General features: G+C 46.4%; 1 protein-coding gene across 25 annotated transcripts in view; it reads right to left on the bottom strand.

Moving 5' to 3' along the window:
* The window catches only part of uvssa (UV-stimulated scaffold protein A), a 230,011-nt gene extending 206,865 nt beyond the window's left edge, over window positions 1–23,146 (bottom strand). For all 25 annotated transcript variants that reach the window (XR_009715176.1, XR_009715170.1, XR_009715171.1 and 22 more), the window contains exon 1: window positions 22,883–23,146. The gene's annotated coding sequence lies outside the window, so the exon portion shown is untranslated. The remainder of the gene's footprint in view (window positions 1–22,882) is intronic.
* Window positions 23,147–23,490: the final 344 nt, after the last annotated feature.

Consider the following 23,490-nt stretch of genomic DNA (forward strand, 5'->3'; position numbering starts at 1 on the left):
TCTTTGTTTTTTGCCACCCTGTTGCGATATGTCTTACCAACCTGCAGAGGTCACTTGGATAATACATGTGTAAGAATTAAGGAGTTATCATGATGTCAAGTGAAAAAGAATAAAATACATGACAGGGGGTTAATGAAAAAGCATGATTTTAATAATGAAAAATTGCAATGGCACAAACAAATGGTTAATTAACGGTCCATGGAGCAAGGATTTGACATCTCTAGAAAATAAATTAGTATTAAATAAATGACGAATTGAATGATTCACTGAACGCCAACAATTTTTTTTGCGGCACAATCGGTTCAATTTTTGCAGCACAAACCAGCACAAACGAAACACAAACGAACGAACGGCACTATTTTGGCTCGTTTGGAAGTAAACAAGGGGGGGGGGCTACCAGACGTCATCGCTATAAAATAAATGTGTAATATCTCCGAAACGGAAGCAGCACAAACAAAAATTTTTGCTGCACAAACCTGCACAAACGAAGCACAAACGAACGGTACCATTTTGGGTCCATTTGGAGACAGGTGGGGGGCTGGGTGACGTCATCGCTATAAAATAAATGTCTAATATCTCCGAAACGGAAGCAGCACAAACGAAACTTTTTGCTGCACAAACCAGCACTAACGAAGCACAAACGAACGGTACCATTTTGGGTCCATTTTGAGCAGATGGGGGGCTGGGTGAACTCTGGATGACCTATAAAAGAATCGTTCATAACTAAAAAACCATCGCAGCACAAACGAAACTTTTTGCTGCACAAACCTGCACAAACGAAGCACAAACGAAACAGACTATTTTGCTTAAATTTTGCGGGGGGTGGGGGGCCAAGTTCACGCAGGTCCGTGTTAAGTGTTGATCACAATTTGGAGTCAGATCAATAGCTAAAATCCGTATCCTAACAGTTCCTTGGTGACCCTGTACGTGATGTCAAAAGAAGGGTAATTGACTAACTCGTGGTCTGTGTCCAAGTCATCGGACAGTTAGTCTGGGACAGCTGTCTCCCGGTCGGCGTACCGTTGGAATAAGGAAAAAGCGCACAACGTTGAGCTGGTACGACGTCTCCTAAACCGATGAGGTAAGCAGAATACCTGTTACTATATGTCGAAATTCTGCAAATTGAAAGAGGAAATTTAAGAGGAGACTGTCGTTCAGATCAAATAAGGTGTGCAAGAAGTTAAGTTACATATACGGTGAATAAGTTTGGAACTTACGTGTGTAACGTGTATGGTAAAGTCAGGGACTTGCGCGTACTAAGGATAGGTCAGGGACCTAGTGCTTCGTCGTGGCGGACAAGGGTGCGGTGACGATCGCATTCAAATAGCTGGGGTGCTTGTGAGATCCCCGAGGAGAAGTGAGGCCTCCTCAAAAAGTATCCGGTGGTAACAGTTCCTCCTGTGAGAGACCAGACCGCTAAAATATCCAAAATGTGCAACCAAATTGGGGGGAGTGTGCGTGTGATGAGAGGAATGAATGGAGTGAGATTGAGAGGAATGTATGCTGATGTGGAAGCGCAAATTGTGAGCTACATGAGAGATGGATTCAAATCCCTTTGTCTGTGTGTTCTGTGTATGTGCGTAATCTCTGTAAAAGTTTGTGTCAGTCTGTCGTCGTTCGTCTGAGCTCTGTGCGAGCACTTTGTGTATTGGCGTGCGTGCCGTGCGGATGCGTGTGTGTAAGTGCGGTTGTGTGCGCGCTCGCTGTGTGTGCGTTTATGTGCACATGTGTGGGTGCGGGCGTGTGAGGAGGAAGATGGGATGGATCAGAGAATGTTCAAGAAAGGAGGGGGCCCGTTCGGCTCATACCGGCAAGGGTGGGGGCCAGCGGGACGTGCGGGCCTGGCCAGATTGTGACGTCAACATTAGGGGTGTAAATCGCGGGTTTTGTCACGATACGATATAATATCGATATAAAGAACTACGATACGATATTTGCCAATATCTTAAAGCCTGCTGCGATTCATTCACGATATATCGCGATATAGTGCTCTACGATCGATTTTTTTTTTTTAAATAAAAAATATAGAACAATATCCTGATTTATAACAATTCATACGCAAAATCAACAAGGTACTGCAAACTCTTTATTTATGAAATTACAAGAGTATTGTATTATACAAATTGCTTACTTTAACACTGAACTTTGATGATGTGTTTTTTCTTTAAATGTGCGGCGAGATTTGTGCTCCCTGAATATTTGATCACCGCATGGCAGGATTTACAAACTGCACGTGTCTTGTCCGTTGAGCCATCTTTTCTTTGGAATCCATAGTGCTTCCAAACGAATGACTTGAAGCCTGAAGGGGAGCAAATTTCCTCGTCTCTTTGGACACTAGCCATAGCACCAGCCCAGGAGCCGGGTACTAGTTGTCGCCTCCCCTTTCACGTGCGTGCTCTGCTCACAACACAACAACGCCGGGCGCACTGCTCCCGGAAAGAGGAAGCAAGCAACAATGAACTGGATTTCAAAATAAAGTCGCGTCTAATGTCCGAGGTCAAACACGGCGATATAAATCGATGTTTACCTTTAGCATCGATGCCAATAAATCGTAGAGCATTATATCGATTAATCGATGTGTATCGATGTATCGTTACACCCCTAGTCAACATTGATACAATGTTGAGGAGAAGTGAGAGAAGAGAGGGGGGCTAACTTGTAAATAGTGATGATAATTGCTCAATTGATGGGGGTTAATAATTATCCAAATTTTAGTCACATGTTTTGAGGGACCACAGCAACAACATTGTATTTGCAGGCCATTAATTTAGTAGGTGATGACAGTGTTTAGATAAGTAGATTGTTTTATCAAAAAATGTGAGAGTGAAGGAGGAGGTTTGATTTGTAATCTGGCATTTGGGTGCCACTTGTAAGAGTCTGTGCAGGAGCATAGATTGTTTTGGTTGTTTTTAAAGATATATTTAACTGTTTATTTCGGTGCAGTAAGGATATAGCAGTTTTGAAAGACTTAAAATTGAAAGCAAATTTACATTTTAATTCTGACATATGCCAGCTAACATGAGGATGGCAAATAAATAAATGAATAAATACTAGCTCAAATGTGGCATGTGTTTTAAATTGGGCGATAAGGCATTCACTTTCGAGCACTATCATTTAGCGCTGCTGACAACAATAACTTATGAGATGGTAAATCAAGGAGGAATGTCATAGTTGGAACACAGGCGCTGTATGACCTATAGATTGAACAATAACATTCATCGCATATGTTGTGAATTGTTAAATTATATTACAGTTTATTACAAAAGATTTCGGAACTTTATTTGATGATAAACACTGGAACGAGGATTTTAGCCGTGTTAATGGATAGGGTGGATGGATTGCTCAGAAGAAAAAAAAGCATTTGATAAGGGCGGCTTGATAGTAAGATGATGAGTGCGCGCAACTGATAGGATACAAAATGTTAATAGGAAGATTTGGGGTACACAGGAAGACTGATAACACAAAGATAGTTTTGTTAAATTTGTGTTCAGTGTGTTCTTCCCTAGCGCATGGCACGATTCCTGAACTGAGTCCTCTTACTCCACTGGCTGTCTCAAAATCAACAGAGGACTGTCCCTGGTCATGAGACACCTTTGACCTTTGGGAGAACAACAGGAGCTGTTGTCATGCTTGAAGGGGGCAAGCACAGCTCTTCACAGGACAAGAACTATACAGTTTGCGGGAATACACACAATTGCAGATCAAAAAGAAAATGGACTGAAAGAACAAAGACAAGATGGACGCATTTGAGAGTGAGGGATGATCCAGCCCTGAATCATCATCATGAGAATCTAAGAGGAGAGGCTGCTAAGGACTTGCATGAGTCACATGAAGTCAAACTGGACACATTGCTAAAGACTGCTGAAGCATTACAAAGTTAGTGGAGTGTGGGACAAAAGGGATGGAAGTGTGTTTGGGTGCTGGGGCGGACATATCTGAGGAGTTTTGATAAAAGAGGGAATAATAAGGCTGCTTATTGACACTAGAACGGGGATAAAAACAAAATACATAGATATGGACAGTGAAGATGCACTAATAATGATAAATCATACGACAGCAAAATAGTAATACAGGGCACTACTTTTAAAAAGGATACAGTAGGGCTTTAAATAACAAATACAGTGACATGACCCTTGCAACAATTGATTTAAATGACACTTCATGATAGGCATTTAGGGTTAGGATTAACCATCCATCCATCCATCCATTACTGGTGTGGCTTGTCTTTACGAGGGTCACGGAGGATGAACAGTAATAACTAGAATTTGTAATTTCTGGAGAAATTGTGTGTGAAGGCGAAGAGGCTGAATACAAATTCGGGGAATGCTACAAGATTATGTTTAAATTTGGAACGTGTTGAATTGGTCAGAAAATGGATGAAAATATCGAAAGAATTTTGCAAAATTGGGCGTGAATTTTAAAGTTGGAAATTTGAAATTTTTCACAAGTGGGAAGTTTTGGAATAGGTAGGCATAAGATGAACAGTAAACAAAATGAAATAAAAAAAAATAAAAAATTTGCAAAATGTTACCGCATTTCGCAATGTTTAAAGTGAAAATGTGAAATTTAAATCTAGAAAGTGAGAGAAGGTGAATTGGAAAGTGAAAGAAGGTTAATTGGAGGAATTATGTGGAAGAAAATGAGAAATATTGAATGAGCCATGAAGAATGAATGGTGAAATATTGGCTTAAAATTTGTAAATTTCTCGAAAATCGTAAATATTTAGAATATTTGGCATGAATATTTGGAATGTGTCAAAAGTGGAATGAAGTGAATCAGATGAATTCGTAGAAGTAGTTAAGTTAAAAAATGAATAAATAAATAAAAAGAGGCATAAGAATGCAGAAGAAGTTGAATCATGATAAAGTCAAGGCAAGTCAATTTTATTTATATAGCCCACAAGCAAGTCTCAAAGGGCTTCAAAGGTACAAAAATTGACAATTTAAAGTACGGGAACAATAAGTGTGAGGGACACAATGATGATCATGACAGCAAAAATATTTCTAATTGGTTTTGATAGGTAGAAAGGGGGAGCGTGGAAGAAGGTTTTCAAAATTTGTGATATAGCGTGACTCCATTAGCAAAAGTAAGCATTTCGTTTTAATTCTAAGAATTGGCATCAACAAAAATGAGAACAATAATCTTCAAGGTGATAGCGTAAGTGGCAGGAGGAAGCTGTGTATATTGTTTTTAAACATTATTTTTGGTATCATTATTTTTTTAGGAGGGTCAGTTATGCTTGTGAGAAGATGACTGAGGGAACAAGGTAACAGTAAAACGGAGTGCTCTATAAATTGTTGGTTCTTTGCCAGAGGTAGTTATTTGGAGGGATGAATTTAAACTGAAAGCCAAATGGAACTGTTTAGTGGAAGAAATATGGGAATGTGGAAATATTGAAGTTACAGCTCAACACAAAGTGTCAAATAGTCTAAGTGAGAGATGTGAGCAAACTAAATGGGGAGTTAAATCATGTTCCAGCATTATGCATATTGGCAAACGAGGAGAGGACAGGAAACCAGACAATTAGATATTAACTTTGGATTTAAAATAAAAAAGGGAAATTTTAATTGAGGAGAAAATTTTGCGTAGGGAGGATTCCTTTTACAATTTAATATTGTATGGGGTTTTATGTGTGTGTTGTGGAATGACAGTTTGTTTGTAATGGTGTATGAATGTCAAGTCTGTGCTTGTGGTGTGGTGTTTGTGTATTGTCAAGTATTGTTGTGTACTTGTATTTTGGGAGCTTAAGATCAGGGGATGCTTTGAGAATAATTGTCAATTTCTGTCGATGTGAAGCCCTTTGAGACTGCTTGTGATTTAGGGCTATACAAATAAACTTGACTTTACTTGACTATTGTGAATGGTTGACATGATTCAAAGTTGGGGTGATGTGATCACAGCAGAGGATAACATTCCTCTCACCTGAAAAATATAAAGATACTACAGATTTGAAAAGCACGATTGATCAGGACTAATTTTGGACTAAATATGGGTTTAGGATTACTCAGGGGCACCATCGACAACAAAACTGCGATGGAGAAGGCCCATTTCAGTAATATGGTTAGACAAGACAGAACTAGTATCGAACATTAAGACTTTGGACGATTTGACGTGTGACGACTTTGAGCTCACCCGACGGGGTGACGGACTAGGTGGACAGTGACCAAATGTTTGACGCTTGAGCTTGCTTGCGACAAGTGCACGCTTTGCTTTGTTATTCTGTGTGACTTAATTTTTTGCAGCAGTAACAGCCACCAGCCAAGGAGCGGATTGCGCGCCACTTGCGTAACTTGTTTTCGTTCTTGCAGGTTGTCGATTGCGTTCGTGGAAAATTTGTGTTGAATTTACAAGAATGTTGACCCTTGCCCTTTTGGTTTTTATGATGACCTTGTTGATGATATGGTTTTCAGGACATGATCCGCGGGCGCCAGGATTCGTTCTATGACTGTTTTTATTTTGTTACTTGAAGTCTGTTTTTGTGTGTACAAATGTCCGCTGTCAGCAGGGCTATAAGCTCAATGACAGGAGTGGAATGATTTTGTTTGTGTTGCTGAGTGTGTGGTAGAGGAGCTAGAGGTTCCGCGGGCATGGCTACAATGAGTGTGGTGATGAGAGGGGGTGCTTTGCAGGTTCCTTTTGATACGTATTGACACATTGGGTGAATGTGTCAAAAGGGGGAGTGGTAAAATAGAAATGGGTGAGTAGGTTGTAAAATAGAAATGGGTGAGTAGGTTTCAATTTGTAATTGTGATATTCAAAGGTTTTTTTTTTTTTTCAAAATTTACTTGTTTTTAAGCTTTAACAGGACATGCCAGAATTCAACTAGCAGTGATGGAAGGAGCAGAGGAAGACCAGTGACATCTGGTTGTGGTGTGGTGACAACAAATTATATGATCGCTTGCCGAAGGATGCATCAAGTATCTGTGCCCTTGTGTCTTTGATAATGCCTATGGTGGTTGTCCCCATTGAAATACAGAATCTCAATTGGAACATGGAGTCCCCACTGGCGGGGCTCCTGAAGCGAGCCAAAAGAGATGTTTTGCCCACATGGTTAAGCGACAACGATCCAACATATATTGACGCCATTGGAGTGCCCCAGGGTGTGCCAGATAAGTATGAACTCGTTAATCAAGTGTCCTCGGGATTCGAAAGCATTTTCCTATGGATCACCCCCAATAAAAATGTATCATTTGCAGCGGTCCATGAACAATTGGCATTGATGTCGTTCCAAAATAGAATTGCGTTGGACATGCTATTGGCTAAGGAACATGGTGTGTGCGGAATGTTTGGTGATGCATGTTGTACTTTCATCCCCAACAACACGGCGCCAGAGGGCTGACTGACCCAGGCGTTGGAAGGACTAAGGACACTGAATAAAAAGATGAAAGATCATTCAGGTGTACGCACCGATATTTGGTCTGATTGGATGAAAACGTTCGGAAGCTGGAAAGGCCTCATCATGTCTGTGCTCGTTGCTGTGGCTTTACTGCAGTGATGGTTTTGTTGTTGTATTCCATGTATTAGGTCACTCACTGTCCGGTTGATCGAGAAAACCGTTGGCCCGTTGTCACCAAACGGCCAATATACCCTGGTGACTCAACATGAGCCACAGCATGCTGGTCGCTGCTTGCTAGAGTAACGGGTGATGACCTCATAAATGACGGAGGGAATAAAGGGAAATGTACTTTCGGCAGTTTGCAAACACATTTGATTAAGGCTCCGTTAGACACATATAATCATATCAATATAATTTCTAGTAGTAGTGTGGTCGCTTAATAAGTGGAAAGGAATGTGCAGGCTACATGAATTTGTTTTCTTCAAAGTATTGTGGAACAGGAGGTCCAGAAAGGGAGCATATCTCAAGGCCGATGGGAACGCGAAAAACAACTCGTCTTTGTGGTCCAGACACCTGTGCTGAGCAGGGGAAAACCCAAACGAGGAGGAGATGACCATCGACCATCGACCAATCACCACACAATCTTTTGCATGTTTGAATATTCATATTGTGTTTCTTTAAAACTGGGCAACCCGGAAGAATGTGTCGTCTTTTCTGGTCACGAAGGCACACGAGTTTTTGTGTTAAGGACCCAAGACCCAGGCGCCTGTGCTTTGTCAGGATTAAACAATTGGTAAATTCGGTCTGATTTATCTACTGGTCTTCTCTTTGACAGAACGAACTCGCAAAATTGTTAGGTGCGCCAGTGTGTGGATTAGAACATAGCAATTCTTGTGTTAAGTGTTGATCACAATTTGGAGTCAGATCAATAGCTAAAATCCGTATCCTAACAACGGACAAAGGGAGATCTCAGTCCACAAGACAGATGTCAGTGCTATGGAACGCAGCGCTGGAGCCGAAAACCCCGATCGCCAGTGCCCTATTCACAATTGATTGATTGATTGAACATTTATTGATCCCGGGGATGGGGAAGTTTAGGCCTTAGCAGTGTGAGTGGGTATATAAAAGACACACGGATGGCATGAGCGCAACTCAATAGGCTCTTATAAGGCTGCCAGACAACGGCACCACAAAGAAAGCCAGTAAGTGCGAAAGTTAAAAGCCATCAAAGCAAAGGAACAAGACAAAGGAAAAAAAAAAAAAAAAAAAAGTAACAGCGGCCAACCGGCCCCCCACCCCCAACACCAAAGAACACCCCAAAACACACAGAATAGCCTCCACGGGGTCCATAAACAGGTGTAAGGGCAGCCAAGTTCAACGGCGCCCAATGGACCGTGGTCGTGAATCAGTTAAAAATCACAAAACAGGCAAACGTGTGAGCACCGTCCTGGGCACCAAGTCGGTCCACGTGGAGATGGTCATCATGGGGCTGGCACGGCGAAGGTCGTTGGTTCCGACGAGCACCAGTGAGCGGACTCCCCACAGGGGTCGCGGCTGCGAGGCCAAGGTGAGGGACCCGGTCAGCACCGGCCAGATGAGCAGGAAGCCGTCGTAGAGTCACGGCGGTCCCAACCGATGTGTGCAGCCATCCCGGACCCAGGGAAAAGAAATATCCGATCCGAAGCGATCTGCAGACGCCGAGGTGCGGTAGAAGGCACCAGCGTCGCCAAATGGACAAATAGAAAGAAAGAAAAAAGAGAAAAGGAAATAAAGAGGAAAAGAGAGAACACTGCTGGGAGGCTGCCACTCACAGCGGCGCCATACCAAAAAAAAAAAAAAAGCCCCACCTGTTAAGGAAATCTCGGGCTTTCCCGGAGAAACCCATAGAGGAGAGCTTTTCTGAAAGAGCACAAAATCTGCTTTAAATGTTGCACGTCAACTAAGCACATGGCCCAGGACTGCAAGTATACAGCCACATGTATTGAATGCGGGAGTGAGAAACGTGACTCTGCACTTCACCCTGGACCAGTATCGCAGACAAAGGAGCCAGCCCCCACTACAGAGCATGGCGACAAGCCCGTCCCTACAGCGCCTTCGGAGGTCACAGGCGATTGCACCGATGTCTGCGGTGGTGAACAGAGCGACAGATCATGCTCTAAAATCTGCCTTGTCAGGATCTACACTGTCAACCATCGTGAGAAAGCAACAAAGGTCTACGCAATCATCGATGAACACAGCAACAGATCCTTGGCTCGTTCAGAGTTCTTTGACACCTTCAATGTCCATGGACCCCCTTTTCTCCATACTCTTTCCGCACATGTTCTGGAGTGACAGAAACCATGGGGAAAAGAGCTTCGGGCTACCAAATCAAATCCATGGACGGCAAAGTTAGGCTTCCCCAGCCAAGTACCAGCTCAGTGGCCTAGTGGTTAGAGTGTCCGCCCTGAGACTGGAAGGTTGTGGGTTCAAACCCCGGCCGGGTCATACCGAAGACTGTAAAAATGGGACCCATTGCCTCCCTGCTTGGCACTCAGCATTAAGGGTTGGAATTGGGGGTTAGAAGGAGTGGAGCTCTTTACAAGCCCTAGGCTTCGTCTCCCTCCTTGCACAGTTATTGATATAATATGTGCTAAACAATAAACTAACTAACTAAAAGTCTTGTAGAATGCAACAAAATCCCAAACAACAGATCCGAGATACCAACTCCGCATGCTGCATCCAACCACCCTCACCTGAAATCAATCGCTCATCTCATCCCAGAACTTGAACAGAGCGCCCCCATAATGCTTTTCCTTGGGCGAGACATCATCACGGCCCATAAAGTCCGCAAGCAGGTGAACGGTCCAAGAGATGCTCCATTCGCCCAGAAACTCGACCTTGGATGGGTGATCGTCGGAAATGTGTGTTTGGGTGGGGTTCACAAGCCTGACACCATAAACGCCCTGTACATCAGGACTACAGAGCAGAAACGCCCCTCCATCTTCGAACCTTGTCCAAACGTCCTTCAGGTGAAAGACAGGTACAGTCAATTCCAAGGCACCGATCATCCTAAACTACAGTCGACAGAGAAACTTATCTGCAACGGAGAAACCGACCAGCTGGGTTCTACAGTGTTTCAACAAGCAAAAGATGATAATAAGGTGGCTCCCTCCATTGACAACCTCTCGTTCCTGAACATCATGGAAAGGAAACCAGCGATGAAACAGCATTTCCTCACCTTCATGGAGAAGGTCTTCCGGAACAAACACGCAGAAGTGGCCCCTCCAGCACGTGTCTACAGAACTGAATCCTGCAGATATCGCCACGAGGTCCATTACTGCTGCACGTCTCTCAGACTCCAGCTGACTGTCTGGACCTGCGTTCCTGAAGCAGCCCCTTAAGGTCCAGCCTGAAGAAGACTCCTTCGAGCTGGTGAATCCTTCATCAGATCCAGACATCCGTACCCTAGTGTCGACTATGAGCACAAGGATGTCGAGCAAACAACTCAGGTCTCAGCGCTTCTCCAAGTTGGACTTTGACCCACGCCATAGCTCGCCTAACCCATGTTGCTCGTTGTTTCAAAAAGGATTCTACAACCAAAGCCAGTGGCTGCAAAGGTTGGCATCACTGCCACGCAACAATCTCAATCGACCAACTCTCTCAGTCTAAAAGAACAATTCATCCGGGCAGTTGAAGAGGAGATCTACCCTCACGAGTATGCCCTTCTGCGAAAGAAGGAGAAACTTTCTAAAGACAGCCCTCTCAAAACCTTGGATTCCTTCATCGACGCCAATGGTCCCTGAGGGTCAGAGGTCGTGTCAGAGAAGCGCAGCTCCAGCAAGAGGAGAAAACCCCCCTCATACCTAGGAAACATCACATAGCAACGCTCTTGGTTCGACACTATCATGAGAAGACAAAACATCAGGGAAGACTGTTCACTGAGGGCGCTGTGCGGGCTACCGGTTTCTGGATAATTGGCGGCAAAAGGCGTGTGAGCAGCGTGTGTCACATGTCGCAAACTGTGTGGCACCCCCCAAACACAGAAGACCTTCCGGCAGACCGCCTCTCTACCGAACCTCCATTCACAAACGGGCATCGATGTGTTCGGACCATGGACTGTATCTTCACGCCGTATGAGAGGTGGCCTCGCACACAGTAAGTGTTGGGCAGTGTTATTTCTGTGCATGAGTGTACGAGCCGTCCACGTCGAAGTCATTGAATCCTTAGACACCTCAAACTTCATCAACGCCCTACAACGTTTACTTGCCGTCAGGGGCCCTGTGAAGCTCATTCGTTCCGATCGAGGAACCAACTTTGTCGGCGCTTGTAAAGAGCTGAAGATCCCCTCAAACGTCAACAACGGTTCGGTCGAAAAGTTCCTCCGGGACCAAGGATGTGCATGGAAGTTCAACGTTCCACACGTCTCTCACATGGTTCATGGGAGAGGATGATTGGAGTAGCACGAAAGATCCTGGACTCAATGTTCCTCCAGCTTGGAACTTCGAGACTCAGCCACGAAGCACTCTCCAGAATGATGGCAGAGGTTGCTGCGATCATCAACGCCAGACCTCTGATTCCAGTGTCTACTGTCCCGGATGATCCTTTCATTCTTACTCCAGCAACCCTTCTCACCCAGAAGGTGAGTGTACCTTCAGCCCAAGTCGGTGATTGGATCAAAGACCTCAACAAGTCCCAGTGGTGCCAAGCCCAACATCTGGCCCAAACGTTTTGGGATCATTTCAGCCGCGACAGAAGTGGCGGGCTTCCACCCCAGACATTGAGACAATCAGCTCGTGAGAAACGAGTGGCCTATGGGACTGATTACTCAGGTCTTCCCCAGCAACAATGGCATGTTAAGTAAAATCAAGGTCAACGTCTCCTAGACAGACGGGAATGTACCAGCGTCCCATCTACGAGACGGTCCTCCTTCTTGCCCCCAATAAGAAACAGTAAGAACTGTATAATTGACCTTACTTTGGTTAGATTCAAGTTATTTCTGTGGCAATTGTAGGTTTTTCTTACATTAACAAAGAGGTATCAACAATTTTGTCTGTCACACTCTCATACACGCACACACACACACACACACAGACACACAGACATCATCGGCGGTCACTCGTAGTCGAGTATGACGGTCTTCCTTCTTGGTCTTTGTGGGTCTTCAGGTGGTTGAAGAGGCCGATCCTGGACCCGATAACTCTGGTGCAGTGTGGACAGGGGAATGTAATGGTGGTGGGTTTGGGTTGGGCCTGCTTGGTGGGGGCTCTCTCCTTTCTGCGTCTGCGTTTGTCTTGAGCGGCATGGTGGAGGTCAACGTTATATTGCGCGGCGCCGTCACGGACAAGGATTCTCCACGTCGTCCTGTCTGCGGCCTTGTCTTCCCAAGTTTTAAGGTTTATGTGACACTTCTTCAGGTTTGCTTTTATGTTGTCCTTGAACCTCTTTTTCTGACCTCCCGGGGCCCGCTTTCCTTCAGCAAGCTAGGAATAAAGATCTTGTTTTGGGAGGCGAGAGTCAGGCATGCGGATTACATGGCCAATCCATCTCAGTTGGTTTTGGGCAATGGTGGCAGTGATGGTAGGCAAGCCAGCCTCCTCCAGGACGCTGGTGTTGGTGCGTCGGTCCTTCCAGCTGATCCTGAGGATTTTCCGGAGGCATCTCTGATGGTAGGTCTCCAGTGCCCTTAAGTGCCTGCTGTATGTGGTCCAGGCTTCTGACCCATACAGAAGGGTGGGGAGGACCACAGCTTTGTAGACCAGGATTTTGGTCTTTGCTTGGAGGTCACGATTCTCGAAGACTCGCCTCCATAGCCTTGAGAAAGCCCCACTGGCACAGCTGAGGCGATGGTCAATTTCATCATCAATGGTGGCTTTAGATGACAGGAGGCTGCCAAGATAGGGGAAGTGGTCAACCTTTTCCAGTCGGATGTTATCAATAGAGATGTTTGGGGGGCGGACAAGCAAACTGCAGTTTGGTAGTGGTTGGTGGAGGATTTGGGTCTTTTTTATATTAATGGCCAGACCAAGCTGTTTGTATGCCTTCGCGAAGGCAGACAGAATACTCTGTAGGTCTACTTCCGACAGGGCCACAAGGGCATTGTCGTCCGCATACTGCAGCTCCATGATGTATATGGTGGTGGTTTGACCTTTAGCCCTGAGTCGGTTGATGTTGAGGAGTTGGCCGTCAGTTCTGTACATGATTTTGACTCCGTGGGGCAGATGCTTGCTTGTATGGCGGAGGATAGCAGCAATAAAGATGGAAAATACTGTTGGAGCGATGACGCATCCCTGTTTGACACCTATGTCAACCCTGAAAGGTTCCGTCTCGTCTCCACTGCCGCTGAGCACTGTGGCTGACATGTTATGCAGTAGTCTCAGTACTCGGATGTATTTGTCTGGGCAGCCAATCTTGGATAGAACCAGCCAAAGGGCCTGACGGTTAACTGAATCGAAGGCTTTGGTGAGGTATATGAAGGCCATGTATAGTGGTGGATTTTGTTCCCGGCATTTTTCTTGCAGTTGTCGAGCAATGAAAACCATGTCTGTGGTGCCTCTGCTTGGGCGAAATCCACTCTGAGACTCAGGAAGGATGATTTCTGACAGGGGGGTGAGTCTGTTGGCCAGAACCCGAGCGAGGGCTTTCCCTATGGCGGAGAGGAGAGAAATGCCACGGTAATACCCGCAGTCTGCCTTGTCTCCTTTCTTGAATACGGGGACGATTAAGGCATCTCTGAGCTGCCAGGGATTCCCTCTTCTTCCCAGATCTTAAGAAGCAGGGCATGGATGTGCCTGAGAAGGTCGGATCCGCCTTTCTTCAAGACCTGCTGGAATTCCATCGGGCCCAGCAGCCTTGTTGTTCCTCATCTTCCCAATGGCATCCTGCAGCTCGTTCAGGCTGGGTGGCTCTCCCATGCTTTCAGCTGTGGGCTGTTGTGGTAGTTGATCAAGAGCCTCCATCTCAGGTGTAGTGTCCCTGTTTAAGAGGTCCTCGTAGTGTTCTTTCCACCTGTTTGCAATTGCCTCCTTGTCCTTCAGCAGCAGGCCATCCTTTGAGCGAAGGGGGGTTAGGCAGCGGTGGCTGGGACCATACACCGCTCTTGTGGCATCAAAGAAGCCTCTCGTGTCTCCAGAGTCAGCAAGCTGCTCGATCTCCAGAGCCTTCTTTGTCCACCATTGGTTCTTCAGTTTCCTAACCTGTGTTTGGACGGCTGCCTTCGCTTTGGCATGGGCTACTCTTTTCACCTTGCAGTGGATGTCATTTTGCCAGTTGATGAAAGCTTGCCGCTTGTTGTTAATTAGCTGCTGGATCTCAGTGTCATTCTCATCAAACCAGTCTTGATGCGTCCGCTTTTTGTGCCCGAGGATTTTTTTGCAGGTGTTCATTATGGTAGTCGAAAGTGTGCTCCAGTGTGTTTCAGTATCCTCTGGGTAGTGGTTGGGCAGCGCTGCACTAAGAGCCTCCTGCAGCTGTTGTTGGTAGGCGGTGTCATTCAACAGCTCGATGTTTATTCTTGGCCGGCATTGTCTTTTCTGCATCCGTTTTTTCCGCATTAGGCGGATGGACATGATGGAGCGAATGAGGCGATGGTCGATCCAGCAGTCGTCTGCACTGGTCATTGCTCTGGTGTTTAGGACATTGCGGCGGTCTTTAGAGCGGACAATGACATAGTCGATGAGATGCCACAGTTTGGAGCGAGGATCCATCCAAGATGTTTTGAACTTGGTTTTCTGACGGAAAAAATTGTTGGTGATGACCAGGTTGTGTTCTGAGCACTTGGTTAGTAGTAATGTGCCATTAGAGTTTGTGTTTCCAACCCCTTCTCGTCCCAGCGTACCCCTCCATAGGTGGTGGTTTCGTCCCACTCTGGCGTTGAAGTCTCCAAGCAGGATTAGCTTATCCTCCTTGGGGACTTCCGATAGGACTTTGTCTAGGTCAGCGTAGAAGTCCTCCTTATCTTCGTCCTGTGCATCAAGTGTTGGTGCATAGGCACTAATGACCGTGGCCATCTGATTGTTGGCAAGCATCAGGCGTATGGTCATTAGGCGCTCGTTAATGCCCACAGCGAGTTCATGGAGGTGGTTGATGAGGCGGTTCTTGCTAGCAAAACCCACACCATGGATTCTTGGCTCAGTTGCAGGTTTTCCTTTCCAAAAGAAAGTATATCCACCTTTTTCCTCCTTCAGCTGCCCTTCATCTGCTAGTCGGGTCTCGGAGAGTGCTGCGACGTCGATCTGGAACTTCCTTAGCTCTCTGGAGATGGCAGTTCGCCTTTCAGGTCGATCACTGGCTTGGTTGTCCGTTAGGGTCCGCACGTTCCAGGCTCCGATGTGTACATGTTTTTGTTTCTGACCGCGTGATGGTGATCCCTCTGGATGCGGTATTCCAGACAGGATTTTGTGAGGCAGGCTATATTTAGGGTACCTTTTCTAACCCCCTCCCCTAAATGGGGTGAGCAGAGTGGATCCTAAATAGGGCTGCTCAGTAATGGGTGCAGCTGCCGAGAAGCTCTTCTGCCTCAGTCCAAGAACTTAACGGCTGAATCTAACACCCACCGCCTGTGTGCCAGGTTGTGGCTAGGGGCTGCCAGACCTCACTGTCCTGCCCCCGTTACCACTTCCTGATCGCCACAGGACTTTGTTGTCCAGGATGTAAAATGGAATACGTTCCCTTCAGGAGGACGCCTGCGCGTGACGTCTTTTAACGTGGGGAGACTGATGCGCCTGCAGCCACCACACGGTCCTTGGCAGAAAGGGGCCGGGATCCAATGGCATGGGTCCATGACGATTGGAGACCACCCTCTGTTGCAGCCTTCGCCCGCCTTCAGTGCCGTTGTGACTCACAGTGTCATCCTCCGCCACTCCCACCGTTGAGGTCTTTGGATCGCACTTTGCCTGGAACCTCCCCTTCGACCTTACCGCCATGGTTGAATCTACCAGGAGCCGAGACTCTTCTTCTTCTTCATTCGTGTAACGTCAAATGTCAAATGTCCAACTCGGTGTCGCGTAGCCATGCCCGCATCTCTAGTCCTAGGTTGAAAAGGCTGGCTTCCGAGGGTGGAGCATATAAGGGGCAGATGTTGATTATATGGTCGGCGGTCTGCTCAGGGTCACCACACTCACATGCCGCACTGTCCGCCAAGCCCCACGTCTTCATTGATGACCCAAAGCGACCGACCCCAGTCCGTAGGCGGTTCAGCATGGTCCATTGCCGGCGTGGTAGGTCGGCTCCTCCGATGGCGCCATCTCCTGGGTCCCAAATGTAGCGGTGGACTCGGGAGGGTCCGGCAGACTCCCACTCCTGCTTCCAAGCTGCTGCCAGCCATGCATCTCTGGAGATGTCCTCAGAGGTGGAGTTGAGCATCGCTTGTGCTGCCTTGTTGTAGGGGTGTCTGGACTTGAGTCTGCTTGGAGGTGCTGGTGTTATTGTGGTGTTGTGCAAGATGTGCCAGTCATATTTTTGTGCCTTCCTGGCCAGGGCGAGGGTGGCAGCCTCCCGTCGGAGGCCGGCCGGTGCTATTCCAGCGAGGACCGGCAAGAGGGACACAGGAGTGGGTTTCAAACATCCAGTTATTATCCGGAGGGAGGTATTAATAGCCACGTCGACCTTTCTCGCATGCGGGCTTCTGCTCCAGACTGGGCTGCAGTATTCCGCTGCAGAGAAGACCAGGGCTTGGGTGGATATTCGCAGCGTCTTAGCGGAGGCTCCCCAGGTTGTTCCAGCGAGGCGGCGGATCAGCGCGGCTCTGGATGTCACCTTGGCCTTGACTTCTTCCAGGTGTTGTTTGAAGGATAATGTCCGATCCAGGCGTACTCCAAGGTACTTCGGGGCTTGCTGGACCTCCAGGCATTTGTTGTCTACGCGCACCTCGAGTTCTCTCCTGGCTTCTCTGGTGCTAAGATGGTATGCCGCTGCGACTGTCTTTCCGATGCTGAGCTGTAGACGCCACCTCCGAAAGGTATGCTACCAGTGTGCCCATGTCTTCATTAAGACCCTCTTCCATCGCCTTCCATGTTGGTCGGCTCAGCATGATGGCAAGGTCGTCTGCGTAGCCATACTTTCTCGATGTTGTATCAGGTAGGTCGTAGATGTAAACATTGAACAGCATCGGTGAGAGGACAGACCCCTGCGGTACCCCGTTCCTCAGTCTTCTGAGCCTACTGCACTTGCCACTGCTGGTCTGGAGGATGAAGCTGCGGTTGGAAATTGTCTCCATGATGAACTTCACCATGTGCCGGTCTGGTATTGTCCTCAGCAGCTTCAGGTGGAGTCCCCGGTGCCACACGGTGTCATATGCAGCCGTCAGATCTAGGTACACTACCCCAGCTTTCTCCCTGTCCTGGAAGCTGTCCTCGATGTCCTGACAGAGTAGTGTTACCTGGTCTGCTGTTGATCTTCCACAACGGTAACCAGCTTGTTCCCGTGGGAGCTGTGAGTCCACCACTGGCTCGATGCGGCTATGGATCATCTTCTCCAAGATCTTAAATGGGACACAGAGCAGCGAGATTGGTCTGTATGACTTAGGATCTTCTGCAGGTTTATTTGGCTTCGGCAGAGCTATGACAGAGGCACGGCGCCAAGTCTTTGGGAGCTTTAATCTCCGGTAGCATGATGTAAAGAAAGCACAGAGCCAACCAGATGTTGTTGTGCTCTGGTGGATGACAAACTCTGGGTGGATGTTGTCACGGCCAGGGGATTTGCCTGGCTTGAGCTTGCTCAAGGCCTCACTGAGTTCCTCTGCTGTGAATTCTCCCGAGAGGTTGGAATCGACACTGGCCGCTCCCGAGAGGCCAGACACCTCACACGATATCAGTCGGGCAAAAACTTTGTCAGCATCCGGGAAGCGGCCGTTCTTCAGGAGATGGGATGCAATGGCATTTGCTGTGACTGGGCAGCTGTGGGGTGTTGTATTTCTGCCTGTGAGCTGGTTGATGGTCTGCCACGCCTTGCGACTAGAATGGGTGAAGTCGATTGATTCGACGACTTCCGTCCATCTGGCCCTACGAGTGATATCCAGCTTTTGGAGTAGTGCTGCTGCAGTCATGTCCACCTCTTCTCTGGAGATAGCCCTCTGATGATCGCACAGAAGGCGGCTGCATTCCTTGTCCCAACCCGGGATGTAGTTCCTGTTATAGCCCCGTGGGATGGTCTTCTTTGCCGCACCCAGGAGGACCTGGCAGTAGGCTGCATAGGCCGCATCCAGATCGGCTGTGTCTGGGTCTGGCAGGCCAGCTGACCTTCTTTCAGTCTCCTCAGCATACGACTCCCAGTTGGCCTTTCGGAAGTTCCATCGCTTGACGGGTTTCCCTGGTACCGGTTCCACCAGTGCTGGAACTTTAATGATGGATGGCCGGTGATGTGATCGGGGAAACCTATCCAGGATGCGTCTCTCCGGTTTTGGGTCGTTACTGTGGCAGATGGCGAAGGCCAGGTCCGGGTTGGTGGAGGTGTTCCAGCGTGCAGAGAAGAACGTTGGAGGCTCCTTGGGGTCGTACAGCAGCAGAGCATCAGTGTTGGAGGCCCATTCACTCAGCGCCACTCCATTAGGTGTTGTGTGGTTGTAACCCCAGTCTGTGTGCTGACAGTTGAAGTCACCTGCATAGATGGCAGGTGCAGTTGTTGATGGGAGTGATGTCACGGACAGCTCCGATGGTGGGGGTTTGTATACGTTGACGACTGATGTTTCCTGGATTTTTGTAACCAGCCACTCGATGTTAGAGCCAGGTGGGGATTGGCTGCTGGCTGACCAGCTTAATTCAGACCTGACGAACGTTGCCACACCGTGTTGCTTGCTGTAGGTGGACCCAGCAAGATGGAACCCAGGGATCTTGAGGATGTTGTCGGATGTGCAGTGTGTCTCCTGCAGGAGCAGAACCGCTGCCTCGTTGGAGTTAGCCAGGTGACGCAGGACTTCGAGTTTGGCGGTTGTTAGGCCCTCGACATTGAGTTGAAGAACTGTACGGGATGACTGCCCGTCCGCCGGCCCTGAGCCTGCCAGCTCGAGCTCGACGAGCTCGACGAGCTCGACGTTTGGTTGACGACATTCGTTTCACAAGTTGGTCTTGCGCCATTTCTTGCTACTTGCAGAGGAGGCCACGTGGAGGCTGTCGTCTTCTCCTCCCGAGACTCCAGACGGCATTTCTCTTAGGTTCATCGGAACACGCAAGGCTCTCCACCACGGCAAGGTGGCGATCCATGGAGAACACACGCACGCACACACACACACAAACACACGTACACACACAGTGATCCCGCATTCCAGAATCACCCGCGAAAAGTATATACCGTAATTTCCGAACTATAAACCGCACCGGACTATATGCCGCACCAGCTAAAATCCGGGGATATTTTAGTTTTTCTTCTTGTATAAGCCGCACCAGACTATAAGCCGCATGTGCACATGAGTTTTTTTTACAAAGAAAGACAGTACACAGAAAGCACAGAAAGCCTTTTTAAAGTTTTAATAACATACTTTAACATGTCTTTCTAAACATTGCCTGTGACGCAGCAGTAGTACCGCAGCAACACGGAAGTGTGCACGCGAGTTATTAACAAAGAAAGACTGGACACCGAAAGCTTTTTTTAAAGTTTTAATAACATACCTTAACATTTCTTTCCAAACGCTGCCTGTGACGCAGCAGTAATACCCCAGCAACACGGAAGTAACACAGCACTAATAGGGTTTGATTAAATAAAACATACCAGTAAAAGTCACTGAGACGCGGCGGTAACACAGCAGCAACACGGTAGCACAGCACTAACAGGGCTGATTAAAAAAAGCATACAAGCAAAAGTAAAAAAAGAGCATCGTCTTCATCTTCCTCCTGTGCATTGAAACCATTGAAGTCTTCCGATTGGTATAGCGTTAGTTATCCTTTGCCACACACTTTCTCAGTATCTCTTTCGTCGGTTTTATGCATTTCTTCTAGCATTTTCCATGATGAGGGTTTGTTCATGCTAATTTTATTCATGCAGGAAGCGCTAATTTACATTAAACTAGCAAGCGACACGTATAGCTCCAGAGTAGACGGGACCACGAAATAAAGAAAAGGGTGACGCAACACAATGTCATCAACATCGAGTGCCTTTAGCTTAAAAGCGGCATCATATGTATTTCTTTTGTCCCCCATAATGACGGTTTGTGTATAAAAGCTTCCTTTCAGTAATGTCCGTCTTGATCTCGTTCTGTCTCATCTTTGCGTAAATTTTACGGCACTATTTGCCTGGCGGATGGACATGCAATCAACACACCAATTTTCTCCCCAGTGACCATGTCATATCCCTCCGCCCAGCAAAGCGGTGCTGCACAAAAGCAGTCCACAGCCTTTTTACGAGTGTATAAAAGTGATCAAGTCGTCACAAAAATCACAGAAAAAATCATATAGAAGCCCCCCATAATGACGGTTTGTGTATAAAAGCTTCCTTTCAGTATTGTCCGTCTTGATCTCGTTCTGTGTCATCTTTGTGTAAATTCTACGGCACTATTTCCCTGGCGGATGGACATGCGATCAACACACCACTTTTCTCCCCAGTGACCGTGTCATATATCCCTCCGCCCAGCAAAGCGGTGCCGCACAACAGCGGTCCACAGCCTTTTCACGAGTGTATAAAAGTGATCAAGTCATCACAAAAATCACGGGAAAAATTCTATATAAGCCGCACCGGACTATAAGCCGCAGGGTTCAAAATTTGAGAAAAAAGTCGCAGCTTATAGTCCGAAATTTACGGTACATTGTTTAGAAATTTGAACACCACTGTCATGTCTTTGTTTTGTAGTCTGTGATTATTGTTCCTAAGGTTGGTCACGTGACTAGAATCAGGAAGTAAGCGGGGCAGTAAGCACATGTTCGGCACGGTGTTGAAAGCGAACGCTGCTTGTTCTATCCTCGCCTGCAGTTCGGCAAAACTACTGCCTACATTTTGTGTTATACAAGGCATCGTTGGTATGTAACTTTGTTTTAAATTATTATGTTTTGAAATACATCCTTTGAGTTCTGAAATTATAGTTTCCTGTGATGTTAGACGATCTGTTGGGAAAGCTAACGTCATGTTGGTTAAGCAGTATCCTGTCGCCATATTGTGGCCGTAGTCAATGTGTTCATGCGTAATAAATATATAAATAATGATTTACTATCGATAAGATAACAGTGCGTTTGTTACAGTGACATGATACATATTTCATATTGTGAAAGTTAAAGGCATGATTGAGATTTCATATTGATTTAATTAATTTATTTCATATGACAATGTGGTTTGTATTCTCCCATTTCCCTTGGTATTAAACTTGGAGTCAACCTTCAACCTGGGTTTCAGAGTCTTGATGAGTGAAAGTGGTTGAGCTTACTGTCTTCGGATATTCAACATATTCGGAGGGCAGGATAACCACTGTGTTGACATTTCCAACACGTAATGTTCCTTGTTGGTCGCTAGAGGACATGGGTGCATTGTACGTTAATTAGAAATATGGTTTACCTTACAAAGCAATGCAATATGTCGGCCTTCAAAATTATCACACACTAACCCATCATGCATAGCGAAACCAAAGTGAGTCACGGATGCGGATGAATCTCTCACACACACGCACGCAAGGCGACCACGATTGTGAGTGATGTAAGTCACCCCGCTCACTCTTTGTTCGATCTTCTGCCCTCTGGGAAGAGGAACAGGAGCCTGCGCTCCCGCACCACCAGACTCACCAACAGCTTCATACTCCAGGCTGTTAGGATCCTGATCTCTCTCCCCCCTTCTGCGTAGCATCCTGTACTTTTGCGCTATGTTCTGACTGTCTGCTGCATGCACACTTGCTCCGTTTTGCTCCTCTTATTTATCGTGTTATTTGTTTATTTATTATTTATTTATCACTCTTATTATTCACTGTTTGTGCCTTCTTGTTTACTTGTATGTATATCGTGTACTATGTCTCGTCACCGTGGGATAGTGGAAACGTAATTTCGATTTCTTTGTGTGTCTTGGCATGTGAAGAGATTGACAATAAAGCTGACTTTGACTTTGACACGCGCACGCGCACGCGCACGCACGCGCACACACACTAAATTTACAAAAGTGAAGCAAAACTATTTTCAACTCAAAAGTTTTCATACAAGTATTTGTATCTTGTTTTTTCAAGTTTCAAGTTCAACACGTTTATTTTCAGTTTCAAATGTTACTTTTTCAAGTACGAGTTTGGGTTTTCATGTACAAAACTTTTCAACCAATCTACCTTCATTGAATCAGCCATTTTTGTTGTTTATATTCGACTGGTTTGCATGAGGTCGGAAACGTGAAAATCCGAGTAGGATATTTCCAATTTCCGACCTTCCATGAATGTAACATCAACACGTACAAACGTGGCGTCATAGCAGAAGGGTCTATCACAATTCCCGATCTGGAGGACCGGTGTCCTACATGTTTTCTATCTCTCCCTGTTGCAACACACCTGATTTAAATGGTCTGATGATGTGCAAAGTCTACAGAAGTTGGATCCTGAGCATTTGAATTGCCCGCCCTGGTCTATCAGTTAAAATGTCAATGTACCCGGGAGTATAACACGAATACAAAGACTTCACTTACCCGGTGACAGTTTGTGAGGATCGAAATCTCGTTCCAGAGATCAGATTATTCGGATGAGTTTGAACGATTTTTTGGCAATCGTAATCTCTTTCGATATGAATATTTATTTGTTGTTGCTGATGTGTAGGACCGACGTTTCTCCGACGTTTTTCAGTTGTTCAATGGTTGTTCTTTTTGAGACCTCCTCGGATCTCTTTGCCTCGGAATTTTCCTTAGTTTGTCCGCGCCGAGCGAGAAGACCGGATGTAGGTACTACATTTACTGCGTGTTCCGATTGGCTAAGGGTCCTAACACGTTTGATGACGTCACGAGATTTTTTGCGAAGAAAACAATTCCCAAAAGAATTTATTCATGGTATACAGTCAGTAATTGTTTATTTATTGAACTAGATTGGTTTATTACTTATATTTGAAAAACATACATCGTTATTGTGACATTTGTAATCAGGCAATCTCCTGCCACCTACTCAAAACTGCTAACTCAGTGGTCCCCAACCTTTTTTGTGCCACGGACCGGTTACATGTCAGAAATATTTTCGCGGACCGGCATTTATATAAATAAATAATACATATATATATATATATATATATATATATATATATATATAT

The sequence above is a fragment of the Syngnathus typhle genome, linkage group LG1 (assembly GCF_033458585.1).
Source record: "Syngnathus typhle isolate RoL2023-S1 ecotype Sweden linkage group LG1, RoL_Styp_1.0, whole genome shotgun sequence".
NCBI classification, from domain to species: Eukaryota; Metazoa; Chordata; class Actinopteri; order Syngnathiformes; family Syngnathidae; genus Syngnathus; species Syngnathus typhle.